The sequence below is a fragment of the Sus scrofa genome, chromosome 14, assembly GCF_054392235.1.
Source record: "Sus scrofa isolate SSC_HxYL_T2T_F1_AM1 chromosome 14, Sscrofa_HxYL_maternal_Yorkshire_Landrace_v2.0, whole genome shotgun sequence".
Taxonomy (NCBI): Eukaryota; Metazoa; Chordata; class Mammalia; order Artiodactyla; family Suidae; genus Sus; species Sus scrofa.
This window is the reverse complement of record NC_139396.1, coordinates 91033422-91053625: the sequence shown is the minus strand read 5'-3', so window position 1 is coordinate 91053625 and position 20204 is coordinate 91033422. Positions and strand designations below refer to the sequence as shown.

The window sequence follows — 20204 nt, the reverse complement described above, 5'->3', positions numbered from 1 at the left end:
AATGGAAAATGCAAAGTGCAAATCTTATAAGCAAAATATAAAGCATATCTATTATCTAATTTTATCTGTAACATTTACAACTTTGGAGGTGATATTAATCTCTTTCAAATTTAGTTTTCTAACTACTAAAAGGGGGATAATAATATTTTCAGTTGCAGAGTTGTTACAAGTATTTCATAAGTACAAAGCTATATATAGTGCTTAGGCTATCATACGCACAAAATAAAATTTTTATTTTTAATAAGTTTGATTAATGATTTTAATAAATTTAATTTAAATTATTAAAATCCAAAAATACATGGAAGTTAAAAGAACATTATCATTCTCTGAGTTGCTGTTGTTCAAAACAAACCACTTTAAAAATCTAGGTGAATTTGCTTTGAGTTTTATCATTATGTATTTGTAATAAAAGTAATATATGCTTATTATAGGAAATTCAAACCATATGGAATAGAAAACATAATAAAATTAAAACATATACCACAATAGAGAAATTGGCACTATTAACCTGAGATGAACCTTATTACAGTTAAAAAGAAATAAAGATAGAAGCTTCCATGGTCAGAAAGAGATTAGTTGAGTTTAAAATCTAGGTCAGTCAATATCTAAGCCTAAAGTTTGTTTTTAGGAGTTCCTTTCATGGCACAGAGGAAACAAATCCGACTAGGAACCATGAGGTGCGGGTTCTGTCCATGGCCTTGCTCAGTGGGTTAAGGATCCAGCATTGCCATGAGCTGTGGTGTGGGTCACAGATGTAGCTCGGATCTGGTGTGGCTGTGGCTGTGGCTGTGGCCCGCAGCAACAGCTCTGATTAGACTCCTAGCCTGGGAACCTCCATATGCCGTGCATGCGGCCTTAGAAAGACAAAAAGACAAATAAATAAATAAAGTTTGTTTTTAAATAGGGTTTATTCTCAATTTGTCATTTACTGGGAAATGTGGTCTTACATTTCCAAATTAATTTTCATTTTTATTTCACAATATAACATAGCTATTGATAGCACTGATATCAATCGCTGCACATTATTTTTGATTACTTGCTTTGCTTTTATTTTGTCTTAATAAAAGATCTTTTACTTCATTAAATGACTATTTTCTTCTTATTACCAACAAACCTGATACTCCTAAAACTTTAACACATTCTGAATCAGTTCATTATAACCATACAATATAAATATTAATCACCAAGGCAAGAGTGTGCCTTATTTTACAGTATTCAGTACTATAGATGTGTGTTCTCAATATTACACATATTGAAAAAAAATTTCCCAAATCCTGTATAGATATCCCTGCTTTGTTATTCTTCTACAAAATCTGTGGACTTTCCCTAAACATTTCTAGAGGTCTTAGAATTTCTCTTAGTTTTTGGCTAAAGTGTCACAATATCATAACTTACTATTAACTGGCCATGGATTTCCTGCAGATTTCATGTTCTGAACAGAAACAAGAGATTAATCTAATTAGATTGTTTTGTAAAGTCATCACAGCTGAACAAGTTTGACCAAGAGTCACGATAATGATGAAAACATAGTCTAAATACCTGCTTTGTGTCTGTATACAAGTAATTAAATCACTGCACATATAAACAATGATGTATATATTTCATGTAGAAGCTATTAGATTATATATTTATGTATGTATAATTATTATACATATATAATTTACATACTTATTGTATACAAGTGTATGTATGTGTGTGCGTGTGTCTTTTTTTCTTAGGGCCACATCCATAGCATATAGAGGTTCCCAGCTAGGGTCCAATTGGAGCTACAGGTGCCAGCCTATGCCAGAGCCACAGCAACACCAGATCCAAGCCACATCTGGAACCTACACTAAAGCTCACAGCAATTCCAGATTCTTAATCCACTGAGCGAGGCCAGGGATAGAAACCGCAACCTCATAGTTCCTAGTTGGATTTATTTCCACTGCACCATGACAGGAACTTCTACATGTACTTTTTATATATGTCCATAACATACTGTAGGTTTTATAAAATATTAGGACTCTAAAACCAATCAATTCCTCTCAGTGTAAATTTAAGATAACTGAAGTCCAAAGAAGCACTTTCCATATGATCAAGGGACAAGACTACTTAACTTGGGTTTAAAAACCAATAAATATCTTGACCTCCCACCAAGCCTTTGTCCTCTCACTCTTGGTTTACTGACCTTACCTGTCATTTTCTTTCTTTTTTTTAGACCCAGACAAAACTTCACTTAATCAATATTAATTGATTGACCGCCATGAACAGTGCTAGTGCTATTTTCTCATGTAGTTCTATTCATTTAGATTTGTTTTTTAATTCTATTAAATAATTACTCTATATTGCCTTTAAACCAATCCCACATGGGTTTCATTATTTCTTCACTAACAAAATTCTGTGAAGATAAAGAAGTCATTTTGCTAAAAAAAAAAAAGTCATTTTGCTAAAGATAATCAACAATTTATTTCAATCACACAAAAGCATACACACTGATGCCAATACTAGTTCGATTTTTGCTAAAGTTCCAATGTTTTTGATAATGACATCCTTCAGTAAATATTATCTAATATACCTATGATGCCATCCAAACCACTGAAAAAAATTGCTAAAATGATTAAATAAAAATATGTACTCTCATACAGGATAAAGTTGGACTGGAAAAACTCCCTATCTTAAAATAGAAATTGATTTTCATTGTTCAAGTATGCTCATTAGAGAACCAGAGAATTTTGCAAACTTTTCATTGATTGGTAGTATTTCTTAACTAAGACATTTTAAAATTGGCATTATATATACATACATATACATATATATACACACATACACATGAATTATACATATACATATATATACATAATGCCAATATATATGTGGTGTCATTTATATAGTAATATGTATGCATACATATAAAAATGTGCATATATAGATCCTTACATAAAATAAATACAGCAGAAATTGAAACCAAGTATCCCTAATCAGGCTACATTGTTGAGTTTATGATTATACTCTATATCCAAAATTGCATTCCTTTTCCTGTTCTGCACTTGTTTCCCCTTCAACATTAACAAGTATCAAAGAAGCAGAGAGTCTATAACTGGGCAGGATTCTGAGGGGAGTTCCCCAGACAGACACTCCCATGCTCCCCGCTTGCCTCTTGTTTGTGGAAAATTTTAGTCTCCTAAGACTTTCCCCATGTTCCAAAAAACAAATTTAATCAAAGAAGAAAATGCAAAAACAATGGAAAAGAGTTAAGGAAGACAAAAATAGCAGTTCAGTCATTAAACAAAGTCAAGGACATTTAGTTCCTCCTCAAGAGCTATGGATAGTGTTCTGAGCCCTATTCTTGAGCTATTTTGCAGATACTGAAATCCCCACCAGATGGAATATGTAAACTGCAAGGTGACCATAAGCACATAGACCCCAGATTAGTTGAAACCACAAAGTTGATGATGTTGACTTCCAATTACCACACTACTAACCAATCAGAAGAATGTCCATAAGAAATCATGCACCCCCACCACCAACCCTCTCCCTCATCCTGTCTTTAAAAATCTTTCCCTAAAAGGCACTGAGGAGTTCAGGTCTTTTGAGCATTAGCACCTGTACTCCTTGTTTGGCCTTGCAATAAATGCTGCACTTTCCTTTACCACAACCTGGAGTCAGTAGATTGGCTTTGTTGCATACTGGTGAGCAGGTACAAGTTTGTTTCAGTAAAAGAATTAGCCAATAAATTTTAAATTTTATCAATTGACAAAGACACTGGCAAAAATTTGCATTATTAAAATCATTGCCTTCATCATCATCAATAAGCAAAGGCACCAAAAGTGATCATGTATGTACTTCCTATAGACTTAATGATGTTTTATCTTCAGGAATAGCTCCTAATGAAAGATTTGATTTATGGTAAACTCAGCAAATCTCAGTTTAAGTTTTGGTAACATCATTGAATGTAGAATTGGGAAGAGAGGTGAACAACGGACTCTTGTGAGCCATTATGAACTGGCTCCAGCAAAACACTGTATATAAATCATAACTTGACTGTACAAGTTATGACATACAATTATATAACTATATATTAACTATATAATATAAAATATGTAACTATTTTTCATGCTCTAGAATTATTTGAACTGTATTTTCATTACAATGTAAACAAATTTAGATTCTAAAAAGAGAATGTGGTATGCTCTCTCATACTGTGTCTGCTAACTAAGTTCAGGGGCTTTGCATATTATAAGCAAACATTACTTATTATCACTGAAAATATGTACTGTTTCACTATTAGGTGTAAAGTGTAATATGAATGCTGAATATCTATCAATTAGATGTTCCTTGAAAGGTAGTATGGGTCAATAGAAACATAAAAGAAATTAATAAAATATGAACTAAGATTCTAATGGATCTGCATTTAATTCACATAATATACTCAATAAGCAAAAAGCCCCCTGACAACAAAGTGGTCTCTGATTCAATTTTTTTTTTTGGCGCATGTATGGAAAATTCTGTGGTCAATGGTAATTTTACTTTCAATTCCATAGAATACTATCAGATTTGAGTCGATATGTTTAGAACAATAGTTATCAAGGTGTAGTTTTTGGTCCCCAAATTTCACCAAGAGCTTATCAGGCAGTCCAAGAAAAGTCTGTGTAAATTTACCTGCTGCACACACATGGGAAAAAAAAATACTTGTTTTTACCTAAGAATATTTTTGAAAATTATTATTAAATATCTACTTTGAGAACATCTCTTTCTAATGTGTGAATTTAACATCATTTCTAAATGATGAAGTGGAACAAACGTATGAAGCACATCTGTTGCCCACCCAAGTATGATAGCTATATCAGGGAAAAGCAACTGTGCAGTTGTTTGGGTTTTGAGCTGAACTAGCTACTTTATTATTGATGTTAAATACCATTCAACTGAAAAGAATGACTGACAAACTATATTATTTATAATGAGGTGTTTAGGAAATATTTCCCCCCAAATGAAGGAACAGTACTTGTTACTTCAAGGAAAACAACAACAGTATGTTTTGCTAATGATATAGTTTTAACTTCAGGGGTAACTTTGAATTTTTGAAAATTTTTATTTACCATCATGAGCATGACAACATAAGACATGAAAAATTCTCTGATGATATTAACATGTGATTTTTAAATGTGTGTTCATGAAGTGTATCAACTTTGAGGAAGTGTACACCAATAAAAATATACAGCAATATTTTTAAAATGACCAATGATTTCACACACACAAGAAAATAATCCATTTTAAGTCTGAGATATATTAATGGAATATGAGTTCATTGATATGATTTCACATTCCAAATTGCAACTAACCTTTAAGGAACTACCATTTATCAAGGTTTGATGTAACATCAAATTAAACTATCTGCAACTATCTCATAAGGTTACTAAAATTCTCCTCCCAGAGTTCCCGTCATGGCTCAGGGAAAGGAATCTGACTAGTATCCATGAGGAAACAGGTTCAATCCCTAACCTCTCTCAGTGGGTTAAGGATCTGGCATTGCCGAGAGCTGTGGCTAGGTCACAGACATGGCTCGGATCTGCATTGATGTGGTTGGTCAGCGGCTACAGTTCCAATTTGACCCCTAGCTTGGGAACCTCCATATGCTGCAGGGTGTGGCCCTCAAAAGACAAAAAGACAAAAAATAAATAAAATAAAATGCTCCTCCCTTTTCCAACTATGTTTCTATATATATTTCTGAGACTATATTTTCTTTATATAAATCAAAATATCATGATTGAATGACAAAGCAGATAAGTTTCTAGCTGTCGTAAACTGAAAGAAATAGGTTAACATGTAAAACAATGTCATTATTCTCATAAAATTATTTTTATTGTGGAGATTCTACTTACAATAAAAAATATGCTATTTTTGAAATGTGACGTGGTTTTAATTTAAAATTAAATAATAAATATTTTAAAATTTCTCAATTTCTATATAGTAAAAGTCTACAAAATCAAAAGATATTGTGATATTCAATGATTTTTAAAAATGTGAATATTAAACCATAACTTTGAGAACTTATTCCAGGATAAAACTGTCAATTTAAAATTGAATAGTTTAAGAAAGCTTGCTAAGATCTACTTCCATATTTCCATTATTCAGTGGAATAATCCCTTTTTTCATTATTGGCCTCTTCCCTTTATGTGCAATTGATACATTTTCTGATTTATTCTTCTTTCAGGAAATCCTTTTAGTTTATTCTTTACAAATATGATAGGGGCAAGTGTACATATATACATATGTGTCTATACACACACATATATAGACACAGAGACAGAAAGTGACAGATAAGACTCATCACTATGAAATTTAACATGACTCTGGCATTCCTGGCTCTCAGTAGGACATGAACCTTGAGCTGATTTTTGTGCAGGCTAAGGCACTTAGAGTCTTTGTCTGGTTTCCCTTGTGGTAATAAGGAAGGCTTCAGGTTGAGTATTGGGACCCTATTTATGACCCTGAAAGAAGAAGACTTGGAGTGTGAAAGATATGCAATATTAAATATAAAAATAGCAAGGTATAAATAAGTATATATTATATATTGCATAATAGATTATAAATATACATATGTACATATGTGTGTGTGCGTATATATATATATATATATATGTGGAGAGAGAGGGTGAAAAAGAGAGAGAGAAGGAGGGAAAAGGAGCGATCATATAGCTACACTAGGCACAAAGAAAGTATAAACTCAACAAATCCTTTTTAAATGATTTAAGATGGGCTTATTGCCATAAACTGGACTGTTTACAAAATTACGAACACTGTAACTTCTTCTAGAATCACAATTACGAATTTATTTATGCATTAATTTTAAAATTTCAGGTTTTTCTTCATGCATGATGGAATAAGCTGAGCTTCATAATATGCTAACGGCCAATGTAATGATTTGTAAACTAGATTTATACAACTCACTGAAATAAATAATAAATAAAATATTAGAACATTCTGGGCACACTGTCAGAAAACAATTTTATATATTGAATTTATTCCTTGGTTTCCACTGAGTGTAAATCTGTGTGGTACATTAGAATCTTTTAACAGTAGAAAGCATATTTATCGGGATTGTGAAGCAATAGCTTTGATTGAATTGCCTAGTCTCTTAACAAGATTTAAAATACATGAAGGTTAAGCATCTTGATTCTTAGGTTTGTTAAAACAGTACAAGAGTTTATGCATAGAAATTGATTAGAATTCAATGATAATATTAACATAATTTATAATAGACCTCTACTAGATCACTCTTCTTACCTAAAATGATGCTAATGTTGGGTAAACTTTAATTCAACAAATATTTATCATATGTATCCCAATTAATGGACTAGATGATGGAACTTAAAATGAAAACATTGTCTATAATGTAAACATAAAAGGAAATCTGAGTTTATTATTTACTTATTAATGTAAGGGCAAAAAAACCCCACAAAATTTCCAAATCACTGGTTTTATTTTTGCTACAGAATTAGCCTACTAATTTTGAGGAAAGCATCAGTGATGCTAGTATGCTACAATATTCTTTACTTTTTATAATTCATTAGATTATGATTATGAATATTATTAAAGTTGAAAATAAAGCTCCAAGTGCAAATTAGAAAATAAACCCTCAAGTCTTTATCAGTCACTTTTACCTGTCAAAACAATTTCTTTGAATATTATAATTGATGCCCCCCCAAGATGGTGGGGGTGCTAAAACAGAAATTAAATAAGTAATTTTATTTAAAAAAATTTCATCCAATAAAGGATGGAATAATGTTCACATTCAATAACTACTTATTGGATTACTTTATATTATTTCTAAATTAGAGAATTTTCCTATGAGAAAAATTGTTTGAAACGCCACTTTAATCAGTTATTTTATGCAGACTTTCAATAAATGTTTCTTCAATGACTTTTAGGGCTAGACACTCTTAGGGTGTAAAAACTGGTAGGAATAAGAAACTGGTTGAATTAAGAAACCTTTTGCATGCAGGGTCAAACATCTAACAAACATGATTCTCCAATTTTTTTCAACAGATAAAATAATTTTGGATTAATCAGCTGCATCAAAAGTGAATCTTTAAATGTAATTCAAAATCAGCACTATTTTATAGATTTTAGCAAAGTATTTGTTTCTGAATAATATGAAAAAATTTTCTAACAGTGACAACATTTAGGTCAATAATGAGTTTTCTTTTAATCTACTTTAACGTTTCCCAAATAATAAAAGTGTTCCTAGAAAATCTATTATTTTCTTCTGTTCACTGAATGTGTTGAGTAATGGTAAAGAATTAAATCTATTTTTCTTTTTAACTCCCCTTCCCTTTCTTTTTGCCAGAAACAATAAATAACAAATATTCAAGTACCAAAAAAAAATTCTGAACATTATTCTTCTTTTAAATTTACCATTTACCTAATCTTTTAAGTATATTTTTTAATTTATTTTGGTTAAAATGTACAGGAATAAAGTTTTGTGTTTACTAGGTAAACAAAACATTATTAATTTTAGACCAAAAAACTTCCCAAAACTTCTATGAACCTTAAAACAATTTCAAATGATAGAAAAATCATACACTATCTAGAGAAACAAATTCTTAGCATTAAGACCTAAATGAAATTAGTCCTAGCCTTTCTATATTTATTTACTATTTGAGAAATAATTCAAATGTTATCCACATAAGAAATCATAATACCTAATTCATAAATCCATATTAATTTACTCAAAAATTATTAAGCAACTATAATTAGGCCCCAAGTCTGAAAACTACTTTCAAAAAGGTTAATAGCAATCAACTATATTTGTGCTTGCAGCCTCATAATGACATACACTTACCCAAATGTATTGAAATCAGAAATCATGGTAGAATTTGATATATAAAAGACATAATTCCAGCTCTTAAGGAGTTTATTAACTAGTGAAGAGAGAAATTTAAATGTATACAATGACAGAATAGTAATATATTACGGCAAAGAAAAGAATGATGCCTAATTTCCATATATTGTTTGGTTTTCTAGGGGAGGCTACCACAACATTAGAAATTAATTTCTAAATATAAGCTGACAGTCATATGTACAAAGTAATGTGATGAATGAGAGAAATAACTAAACTTCATAAATAAAAGATGTAGTAAATAACCAGCAGTTTTTGGTTAGAATGACATCGGGCAAGTCAGGCTGCATGGGTCTATACAGTCTGACTATCTTATAACTTACTCTGTGAGCGTAAGCAATTAGCCTCATGTTTGATACAATAGGAAAGCAAAAGTACTAATACTAAATGGCTATTTTAGAGACTGAGAAAATAGAGATAAAGCAATCAAAACATTGCCCAGCCCTTAGCAACTACTCAATAAATGCTATGAATCATAATTCCAAGAATTACAATGGAATATTATTTTTATGTGGGGAAAGAGTAGCTCTATCAAAAAATGTGCCAATATATAGCACTAAAGGGTGCAATCAGTGTGCCATATGTAAACAAGAGGGACACTAAAAGGGGAAATGCTGTCTAGCTCCAAAAGGGGATGAAAACGACAGATACTGACCACTACCCTGGAAGGCAAATGGTCCAAGTGAATGAAAATGATGGGGTTAGGGGGCTCCTAAGCTGGTACTCCAACTGATTCCTGAGGAGCCCCAGGTGACACTGGACATAGAGGGAAAGTCTATCAAATTCTTAGTCAGTTTTGGTGCCACTTACTCAATTCTAAATACAGACCACAAAATCTCAGAAGAGTTGTAAAATTATGGGGGTATCAGAAAAGGCCCAAGAACACACATTCATGGATCCATTCAAATATAAATTGGATGAACATATGCTCACTCATTCCTTCCTGGTCTGTCCCCAAATGCACTATACCTACTAGGAAGAGGTATCTTGTATAAATGGTGGCTACTATCCACCTCATGGAAGACAAACTGGAGACTGGTGTTCCCTAAACAAAGGGCGCACAATGATAATGTTAATGGCTAAGGATAAACCTTCCAGACAGAGTAAGTCAACCTCCCTGGAGTAAAGGCCAAGGTCTGGGTCCAGGGACAGGTGGGATAAGCTTTATGAGTCAGTCTCATGATGGTTCATCTAAAACCTTGATGTACATGCCAGGTACAAAACAGTGTCCCCTCTGTTGGGAGGCCTTGTTGGGCACTGCTCCAGCTACACAGAGCCTAACTGACCAGGCTCTTATTAGACCATGCCAATCATCCTGCAATATTTCATTCTCCCCATAAAGAAACCCATTGGGGAATACTGGATGGTACAGGACCTCAGGGTAATCAATGAAGCTACCTGGGATTTATATTCAGTAGTCCTTAATCCCTACACCCTTCTAGTCACACTACCATCTACCATCACCTGGTATTCTATATTAGATTAAAAGATACCTTTTGTATTCCATTAGCCCCAGAGTCACAGAAGTTTTTGCTTTTTAGTGGCAGGAACCAAACATACAATAAAAACAATTCTGCTGGACAACTCTGCCCCAAGGGTTCAAAACTTCCCCCAGCATTTTTTGGGAAACTTTTGCTAAAGACCTAAAAGACCTACATCTGGAGGAGAAAATCATCCTCCAGTATTTGGATGACATTCTGATCACCAGTCTGACTAAGGAGGACTCTAACTTAAAATCATGCAGTCACTCCGAAACACCTAGCCAATAAAGAATATAAGAGGTCCAAGATAAAGGGTAAACTAGGGTGACCAACATACCTACCTAGGCTTCATCCTCACAGGAGGTCAGAGAAACAGCCCCAGGGAAGGAAGGGAGCCATTTGCAGCATCCTCATCACTGCTAAAACCAAAAGATGGTTTAAGGATTTCCTGGGGATGGCCAGGTTTTGCTGCATCTGATCCCTATTGGTCTGATAGCTAGGCCTCTACATGTAAAAACTGAAAAGATGATGGCCCATTTGAATTGAACTCAGAACGTGAAAGGACCTTTCAAGAATTAAAAAAAGAAATTATTTTGGGTCCCTGCCCTTGCTCTGCTAGACTTAGCTAAACCCTTTGACCTTTACATTCACAAAAGAAAGGGAGCTCCCTTCATGGCACAGTGAAAACACATCCAACTAGTATCCATGAGGATGCAGGTTTGACCCCTGGTTTTGCTCAGTGGGTCGGGCATCCTGCATTACCATGAGCTATGGCATAGGTCTCAGATGCAGCTGGGATCCCAAGTGGCTGTGGCTGTGGCCTAGGCCAGCAGCTGTAGCTCTGTTTCAACCCTTAGCCTGGGAACTTCCATATGCCCTGAGTGTGGCCCTAAAAAGCAAAATACAAAAAACAAAAAACAAAAAAACTGGAGAATCCCTTACTTGGGTAGTTGCTTATTTCCCTAAACAATTAAATCAAACTTCAAACTTCCAAGGAGTGGCCTACTTACCTACGTATGCTACCACCCTGCTAAAGGAAGGTGAAAAGTTAACCTTTGGTCAGCCAGTCACTACATGGAGTTCACACCAGGTTCAGGCTTTAGTAAGCTCTAAGGGAATAGAATGGCTTTCCCTCAGAGGTCTATGTTTTAAAACAACCCAGTGGCTATGATAACACCTGTCACATGCTAAAGCCTGCCACCCTGCTACCCACAGAAATGGGCCCCTGGAGCATGACTGCATAGAAACCATAGACACAATCCACTCCAGACACTCCAACCTAGGAAGTGAGCCTCTCCCAGATGCCAAAGAGGAATGGGGACAGTTTTATGAGAGGGGAAAAAAATGGTAGGATATGCAGTAACCCCCTAGATCCAAGTCATAGAAGCAAGAAACCTACCTCCAGGGACTTCTGCCCAAAAGTGGAGCTGAGAGCCCTCACCTGAGTCTTAAAGCCTGTGGCAGGGAAGATCTTAAGTGTTATGCTTACTGTGGAGAATAAAACTAGGCTTAAACATATTGAAGCGCTTAGAAGAAGTACAGATTCCAAAAAAGGTATGATTCATTGCAGGGGTCACCAATAGGAAAAGGAGAGATAATAAAAGGAAGACACAAAGGGGACACAACTGCCAAAAGGACTGCTCTGGAACCAGTAACTTGGCAACAACGCCACATACCTTGAAGACCAGGTTCATCCAATTATTCCCTAATCTACCTGAAGGAAGACTTTAAAAAAATCCTCAAAATGAGGTTTCACTAGAGATCTGGGAGGCCACGTGTGGCTAGTTAATGAACATGGGCAATACTTCTTCCCTCAAACTGAAGCTTGTCAAGCCATCAGGGAAGCTCATCAAGAAACTCACTACAGGAGGGAAGCCCTATGTAACTGAGTTCATGGTAACTCCTGACATGAAAAGTAACAACCCCAACATGAGATCCCCTAGAAGCCCACTGGTAAGGCCCATTCAGACCAGAGGGACAATCCTAAAAAGATTGGCAGGTTGATTTCACTGCCCTGCTGAGAGTAAGGCAATTTCATGTATCTCTTGGCCCCAGTAGACCTATTTTCTGGGTGGAGAAAAGTATTCCTCACTAGAACTGAAATGGCAGCTGAACTGCCATTAGTAAAAGAATATCCCCCAGGTTTGGGCTCCCAGGACCATACAATGTTGTAACTGTCCAGAATTTGTGTCTTGAATAAGGAAGGGGGTAATGAGTGCCCTGGGAATAAAATGGACCTTGCACTCAGCAAGGTGATCCAGTCAGACTTTGAAATGGACCTTAACCGAGCTATGTCAGGAAACTCAAGAAAATACTGGATTAAGTTGCTTCTGACTGCCTGGCTTGGCATGTGGTCAACCCCAAGGGCTAAGTTAAAATGCATTTGAACTCCTGCATAAAACCACTTCCCAAGCCCTAAAGAAGGAGCATCTTAACCCCTTTGAAATGGAACAACTCAGTAAGACCTCTAGATAGAGAAACCATGAAAAGCACTCATGGAACACAGTAACCAGGTTCTTCCCACATCCTCAAACTTGCCCTCCAGCCCTCCTGGCCAGGAGACCAGGTGAACCTAAAGTCCTGGAAAATCCACATCTCACACGTTCAGCTCACTCCTAAGTGAAACAGACCCTGTTTGGTGATCCCAACCACCTGCTCTACCCTGAAGTTGCAGGGATCACTCCGTGGGCACATCACGCTCTAGGGAACAGAGCCCCAACCTCTGAAGAGATAAACCAGGGCAAGGGACCCCTTTAGGATCCTGTGAACGTCTGACTTGGGGCTTCTTCTCTGAAAAACATCAGAGGTGTGACCAGGGAGACCCAGGCCACAGCTATGGGCCTCCACATCAGGGCCCACTTGCCTATGGACACAAGACCTAGATATCTACAGTTTTAGGAAAAAATTGACATGTGACCACTATTCTCTTACTAATATCTGGGCCATGCATTTTAAATTGTCTGGTTTCCTTGCCTCTAAAAGCTTAGACAAATTGTGGTTTCTCAGCAACAGGAATGGAGAAATGGTCAGGGCTGAGGCCCAAGGACAACCAAGCACATCTGAGGAAGCTGGGGGGATGCACGGGTTCTCCATCCAGGTTACCACGACACCAAGAAGTGGCAAGAAGTGAAAAGAGAACGTGGTCCGAGCCCCTCAAGAACAAGGCACAAGACAAGACAGTTTTGTCACCACCAAAGCACATTAATAATTCCTGGGGAATAAAAACAGAATCTGGGTAATGAAATAAAGTCTAACCTTCTTCCTTTTCCTTTGTTCTTCATCTAGTCTCATTTGTTCTTGGGTGTTGCATGCAGAGGCCTTGCCTGGGGTGCGTCAAACCAGAGTCTCCTGTGGCAAAATGGCACCACCAACAGAGCTGCAAGGGGAAAACTGATTCAGCACTGGGATTTGGAGTGTGGGCAGCACACACTGGAATGTGGACAGTACAACGCGTGGGAGAACTCCACCCACAGGAACTCCACCCCCCTCCCAGTGAGGCCAATCAAGAGCCCCACCCTTGGCCTTTAGTGAGAACCTGTCCTTAGGAGCTCCAGCTGGAACCTCTCTCCATTCTTTGGTCAAAGAAAAAAAACTTTCCTTTGCTTCTTAACTGAACTTGATCTCATTCCACGGGCTCAGATGACACTACTTGAAAGATTCTGTAACAAAAAGAATGTGACTTCTATACCTCTCCTCAAGATAGCTACAAGATTTGTGGGACTCTGTGCAACATGAAAATGCATCTTTTATTCTGAAAAAACTTTAGAAAATCAAGATGATAACAGTAGAACATTAAACTAAGCAGTGGGCTCTTCTAATCACGGGGCCTCTGCAATTGCATTGGTCACTCATCCATGAAACACCCTGTCTTCCCATGCTTTATATAAAAATTGTGGAATTCATTAGTCAACCCCAGGAGATGAGGTTTTGAATGCAGCCACAAAAAAGAATCTTGACCTTCTCACTTGTCAATCACGGTCTTCTTTTCTCAAGAGAGCCTAAAGAGGACTAGGCCTTTTCTGGGTCTTGATCCAGGGTTTGCAGAATTCATGGCAGTGCGAGTAAAAGGAATACCTCTTCTATATGCAGCGAAGCAAATCTTAAACCAAAAAAGTCTTAGGCCACAGATTCATAATCCCTCTTTCCCTTCTGACTGAGCAAATTAGTCTCCTGGGCAGGGTTGAGTGCTAGAAGAGACAGCATCAGCTATTTTCTCAACGCTTCAAAAAATGTTTCCATTCTGTGGGCTGGCTGGACAGTATGTTCCATAGGAAAAAGAAAATATATCTTTCACCTATTTAAACTTTTTTTTTTGTTACTTACCATATTGATTTTACCAAATGTGGGTCATTTGGTAGTGAAATTCTCCCTTGCCAGATGTGGGACCCAGGAAAGATTCTGTTCAGCACCAGGAGTGCTGGAGTTCAAGTGTCAGTGTAGGAGTTAGAGGATATTTATCGACTCCTCACTTTTCTCCAAAATTTTGGTCAACTAATTTGAATAAGTAATTGTAGGAGTTCCCGTCGTGGTGTGGTGGTTAACGAATCCAACTAGGAACCATGAGGTTGCGGGTTCGGTCCCTGCCCTTGCTCAGTGGGTTAACGATCCGGCGTTGCCGTGAGCTGTGGTGTAGGTTGCAGACGTTGCTCGGATCCTGCGTTGCTGTGGCTCTGGCGTAGGCCAGTGGCTACAGCTCCGATTGGACCCCTAGCCTGGGAACATCCATATGCCGCGGGAGCAGCCCAAGAAATAGCAAAAAGACAAAAAAAAAAAAAAAAGTAATTGTAATCAAAACATCAGTTACTTTTAAATTTTCTAAGAAACCTGAATTAAAGGATTGGAGACTAAAATCAAGTTTAATATCAAGCTGCCCCCAGCACCCCCCGCCCCCCCTGCCCCTGGTCATTAACCTTTGGACTTAAATGTAGCAAGTTTTGGTTCTTCCTAGCAGACATTAATCAAACCAGCCCTATGGAAGATGCTATCTTATCTCAGACTCTTTGTCATCAAAAGGGTCACAGACACAGATTTGCAATTTTAACAAAGAAAAGTGAACAGAGGTTTGGCCGACTAAAACTATGTCCCTCTTATTGAGACAAGCTAATTTATAACACGTGGAAGAGTGAAAGCTTCTTACCATTAAATAGGATGAAGTTCCAATTTTATGGGATAGTAGAAATCTGAGGAGAAAAAAGAATGACTGCTGAGTACAGAACTGCTGTATCATTTAGATTGAGCAACTTAGCCAGGCATCTGTGTTCTACAGAAAAAGGAGCCTTTGATTTCCTTTCCTTCTCTTCCCTTTCCCTTCCTTTCTTCTTTCAGCTCAGCCATTGTAGCATGAATGCAGCAGCTGTAGATAATACATAAACAAATGACTCATTATTTTTAAAAACAGATCCCAGGGTAGGGTTTGTGGATCCCTGTTCTAGAGCTATCAAATGACTCAATTTAATCAAAATTTCCTTAGAATTTATAACACAGTTATGAATTTTGTTCATATTCAGTCAGCTTATTTTTTAAATCATGAAAACAAATCATAAAACTGTCATAAATTTTAAAGAATTTAATTTGAAACAGTATTTTTTAAAGAGTTACCAAAAAAATGGGGTAAAGAAAACAACCAAAATCTAGATTTTCATCATGCCAGGCATTCTGGCTTAGAAACCATTTAGAAAATGACTTTAGCAGAGAAGTTGGTATAATGAATTTGTGCATTAATACTAAGAGCAGTAGGTTCATGACTAAACTGTTATTTCTCTTGCCATTTGCAAAACTTGCCATTTGCAAAACTTGCTTAGGGCTTCATTTTTGAGGCAAATGGAGAAAGGATTTAATTCCATGGCTTCCACTGACATTAATGGAATCTATTCATCTATTTTGCCATGCTCTGCTTAGAAATTTACACTTTAAGTCTTATATTTACAACTCTAAATGTGTGCTCTGAGCTTGCCTTAGGGGAGAAAAAAATCAGACATAAACCAAATTCACTAACTCTCTGATTCTTATTAAAATAATGTCCATGATAATTTGATGTACCAATTTCTTATTCAAGCCTACATTTCCAGAACATAGTTTTCTCTTATTTAGACTTTATTCTTTAAAGTCAAACGAAAGAAAGTTGAGTCACATTCTTTGGGTATAATCCTCACTCCTCATCCTCAAAAAGAAATACTAATTCTTCCCATTTAAAAAACAAGAACTGTATAAAATTTAAGGTACTCAAATATTTTAGATAAATGAATTCTTTAATGTGTCAATTATAACGAATGTGTGTCAGCATTATCTTGAAATAGAAATACTTTAAATCTAGAACTACATTTTTCATTAAACTTCTGAATCCACATCAAATCAGCAAAATTTAAAATTAAGTAGCATAAGTAGAGACACTACAAGTGAATAAATAAAGTTCTACACATCTGGAGTAATACACAGGGTACCATTGAAAGTGTGCCTCTTTAAGAATATTAAATTAGGGAAATTCAGCCTTGGTAGATTGTTATTATTGGTCAAATATTAATCCCCTTCATTTGAAAGCATCATACCTAATCACTGACTTATCTTTTGCAGTGCCTCTTAAGGAGGGGGTATACCACTTTACCTAATTGATTTTGGGCTTAGTAACATGATTTGCTTTGGCCAATAGTCATGAGCACATTGAGACATACACCATATTCAAGTAGAAGCGTTAAAAACTAATATGTTTCTATCATCTGCCTTGCGCTTTTCCTATGCTACAAACTCAGTATGTATGTATAGTATCAAGGTTGAGTACTTGCAAATCATATCTGCAATCAATCCATAGAATATAACATATTATATGGGTGAGAAGTAAACTGCTATTTAGTAAGACACTGAATATATGAGGTTATTTGTTGTGGAAGCATAACACAAAAAACTTACTGGTTCATCATTATTTAATAGGTAAAATATTTCAGTGGCATAAATCATTAAAATATAACTTAGAGAAGTTATTAATAGTATTATTAATAACTATCACTTACTGTCTACTCATATTTGTTTATTCCAGGATTTTTCAAACATCAAATAGATGACTCCTAAATTCCTAAACACTCAGTATTCCCTGTACTAAGTGAAAAATCACAACTCTTTTCCTAACAGTATTGTACAGGGTCTCTATCTTCAAAAATATCTCTCACTTGGCTTTAAAATAGTGCCACAGATTGGTAGCTAACCTGATCTACAAGTGTCCTTCCAGAAAGGAAAAATATTTTATAAAATATTAAAAATATCAACATGTATCATAAAAGAAATATATTCCCTATGCAGCTTGGTCTGATTCTTACTTTTTACTTATATTTACCAAACTATAGTTTAAAATATTCAATTTTATAATACAGAACTTGGATAATCCACTTGTTCTACATTATTTATAGACTAAAAAATGGGAGATGGATAGTTAAATGTCTTGCTAAGAGTTCGCTAGGGTCACTCATGGTATTTTAGTGGTATGTGCCTAGATTTACTTTTCCCAATCACTTTTCAATTATGTCTGTGTGCAATTCTTTATTACGTTAGAAACATTTCCAATTATTTTTTTAACATTTTAAAAACGTACTTATTTATTTTTAAGAGAACACTTAACATGAGATATATCCCCTTAGATTTTTTTTTTTTGTCTTTTTTTTTTAAGGGCCACACCCACAGAATACGGAAGTTCCCAGGTTAGGGGTTGAATTGGATCTGTAGCTGCTGGCCTACACCGCAGCAACAGCCACAGCAACATGGGATATGAGCCGTGTCTGCGACCTACACCACAGCTCATGGCAACTCCAGATCCCCGACCCACTGAGTGAGGCCAGGAATCGAACCCACGACCTCATGGATACTAGTCGAATTCTTTTCTGCTATGCCACAATGGGAACACCTATCCCCTTAGATTTTTAAGTGTATAATATAGTATTGTTATCCACAGGCCCAAAGTTATACAACATATCTCACTCATTCAACTGAAATTCTATTCATATTAATTAATGTCTCCCATTTTTTCTATCCCCAGTTCCTGGTAACCAGCATTCTATTATTTGCCTCAATGAGTTAGATACTACTTTAGATACCACATAAGTAGAATCATGCAGCATTTCTTCCTTGTGTGACTTTCTTATTTTACTTAGAATAATTCTCTTAATATTTCAAGATTATATTTATTCAAGATTATTAGCTTACAATTGACTAATGTAAAAGAGGGTTTTCGCTATTTTATTATGAGAGTTTTATGCTTGCTATTAATTCATTTTGAGTTGATGTTTGTGTATGGTATAAGATATGGATCTAATTTCATTTTTTTTTTTTTGCATGTGGATATACAGTTTTCCCAGTATCACGTATTGAAAAGACTATCCTTTCCCCATTTTGTAGTCCTGACACCCTTATAAAAAATGAGTTCACTGTATACAGGTAGGTTTATTTCTGGGCTGATTGTTGTGTTCCTTTGGTCTATAGACCTGCTGTTAAAACATTACCATAATGTTTGGATTACTATAGCTATGTGATATAATTTGAAATCATGAAGTGGGATGTTTCTAGCTTTCTTTCTTTCTCAGAATTGCTTTAGATACTTCAGATTTTTTTTTTTTCTATTTTAGGGCCACACTCTTGGCATATGGAAGTTCCCTGGCTAGGGGTTGAATTGAAGCTATAGCTGCCAGCCTATGCCACAGCCACAGCAATGGGATCCGAGCCACATTTGTGGCCTCCACCATAGCTCACAGAAACTCCAGATCCTTAACCAACTGAGCGAGGCCAGGGATCGAACCCACATCCTCATGGATCTTAGTCGGGTTCATTAACTGCTGAGCCACGAAGGGAACTCCTAGATACTTGAGATTTTTTGCAGCAAAATTTTAGGTTTTTTCAATTTCTTTGGAAAAATGACCTTGGAATTTTGATAGGGATTGTTTTGAATCTGTAAATCACCTTGGGTATTAGAAATATTTTAACAATATAAATTCTTCCAATCCTTGAATAAGGAGATAATTTTTCATTTCTTTGTGTCTTCTTCATTTTCTTAATTAAAATTTTGTAGTTTTCAGTGTATGGATATTTTACCTTCTTGGGTAAATTTATTCCTAATTAATTTTTTTATGTTATTGTAAATGGGACTGCCTTCTTAATTTATTTATTATTTTTTTGGATAAAGGAAATAATTTTATTGGCTGCAAGGGGGGAATCAATATCCTTGAAAAAAATACAGAGTATTCAGGAGGAAAGTAATAAAGGGGCAGGGGCTGGAAAGGAAAAGGCTGATTAACAAAAAGGAAGATGGGCACATATTAAGGCAAACCTCATTTATTTTAACACCTCACTTAGGGGTGAACTATCTTAATAATAATCATCATACCCACCATTTATATTAAACTTACAGTATGTCAGTTACTGTCATGATGACCCTACACATCTCTATTAACCTATCCATGCATCATTATTAACACTGTTATTCAGGGCAAAAGTGAGAATGAAAAATTTAAATACGTTTAAACTATGTTACATTTTATACACTTAATAAACTTTAGGAAGAAGTATCAAAATTGAATTGTCTCAGATTCCATAGGTCTTAACAATGAGGTTACTGAGATAAATTCTTTCCTTATAAAGGAGCAAAGTCTTTCAAATAATGCTCGTTGGAAGCATATACATGCCATAAATATACTAAACTGTTTTCTCTTCCTCTCTGTCCCCCTCTCATTTTCTATTTTACTTAATGTAAGGTAAACTACCAACACATTTCTACTCAAATAAACACACTATTTTTTAATGGCAAGAGGGCAAGTGAGAAGTTTAATAAGTGAATTACAGCTATGTACTTACTTTCAGTCCATGTCTAA

The 20204-nt window shown here is 35.6% G+C and overlaps 1 long non-coding RNA gene across 2 annotated transcripts in view; it reads right to left on the bottom strand.

The window, feature by feature from the left end:
* LOC106506028 (uncharacterized) overlaps nt 1-20204 on the bottom strand; it is a 236815-nt gene that overhangs the window by 40588 nt on the left and 176023 nt on the right. Inside the window, exons 6-8 of one of the 2 annotated variants that reach the window (XR_014827994.1) lie at nt 15497-15539; nt 13895-14018; nt 13615-13735 (exon numbers count right to left, since the gene is read on the bottom strand). This is a non-coding gene — a long non-coding RNA (uncharacterized LOC106506028). The remainder of the gene's footprint in view (nt 1-13614; nt 13736-13894; nt 14019-15496; nt 15540-20204) is intronic. The other variant, XR_014827993.1, reaches the window with a different exon arrangement.